Consider the following 1206-nt stretch of genomic DNA (forward strand, 5'->3'; position numbering starts at 1 on the left):
TAAAATATATTAATTAGTTAAAATAAAATATTAATATTTAATAATTTGAGCATAACAAATATTATAATTATGAATTTAATATTAACAATGACTATAAAGCTTCACATTTTATGAGGTAAAATATCGTAAAAATTTGCACAACACAAATTGGCGATATGCGCTAGTTTTTTCTAAGTTGTAGGGTTGTCTTAAATTCAACAACGACTGTAAGCACCTCAAAAAATAAATCGACAAGTTTTTAATTAAGAGACTGCATACAAATCATAGTCATTCGGAAGTAAAACAATTGTTCACAAGCTTCTAATCTATGTTATTATTCAGCGCTCAAATTTATAAAATTTAAAGTGCCTAGTAAGCATGGTATCCCTCTAAAATTTTAATGTCCGTTAAGCATAATTTAGTCACAATTAAGTTTGGCCCTTGTGACACTCTAGACATTTTAGTTTGGCCCCAAATTTGGACATCAAGCTCTCTTCTTCTATTTTTGCACTCAACCCATTTTCCATCAAATAACTTCATTCTTTAATGCTCAGTTTTTTTAAGCCCTAACGCTATTTTTAAATTTTAAAAGTTAGATTTTGCACATCATTTAAGTTTTTATGATTCTCTGAGTTCTATCTTATAAATTTATAGATATCATATTTTCAAATCAAAATGCAATAATAAATAATGTTTAGTTGAATTAAATTTATTTGCAAATCTAATATCATGATGACTTCGTTTAATAAAAGGGTGATGATCTAGGAAGAAATTTTAAAAGTGAGTATATATGTAAAAGAAAAAAAATAATTTGGTGCAATTTTATCAAATCAAAAATTGAATCAACGCGTGACAAGAGATTATGAGTTCAAGTGCTCATGGTAATAAAGAAATTAAAGTAGATTGTGTATGCCTTACGCATTGTGGCTTAAGTTTGATTAGTGACGTCCTTTTTCTCATATGATTGATTTTATATATTTAACTTATATATTGAAAATAACTAGCCCCCATGTATCGCCGATAATTAGTCTATGAGTTCGATATTCATTAAGAAAACTAAACTTTTGTTTTTTATACAAAAATCAAAATAAATTAAAATGTTAACCTCCGATCCGGGGCTAATCTTAGACGGACACAAACCAGTACGCCCTTGTTCTGTCGGCCGCATTTCGTCGAACATAACGAACTCGACCCAAGCCAACCCGACTTCCAAGTTCCAACCTCCCA

Source organism: Typha latifolia, chromosome 10 (genome assembly GCF_019914945.1).
Source record: "Typha latifolia isolate L0001 chromosome 10, TyphaL0001v2, whole genome shotgun sequence".
Lineage (NCBI taxonomy): Eukaryota > Viridiplantae > Streptophyta > Magnoliopsida > Poales > Typhaceae > Typha > Typha latifolia.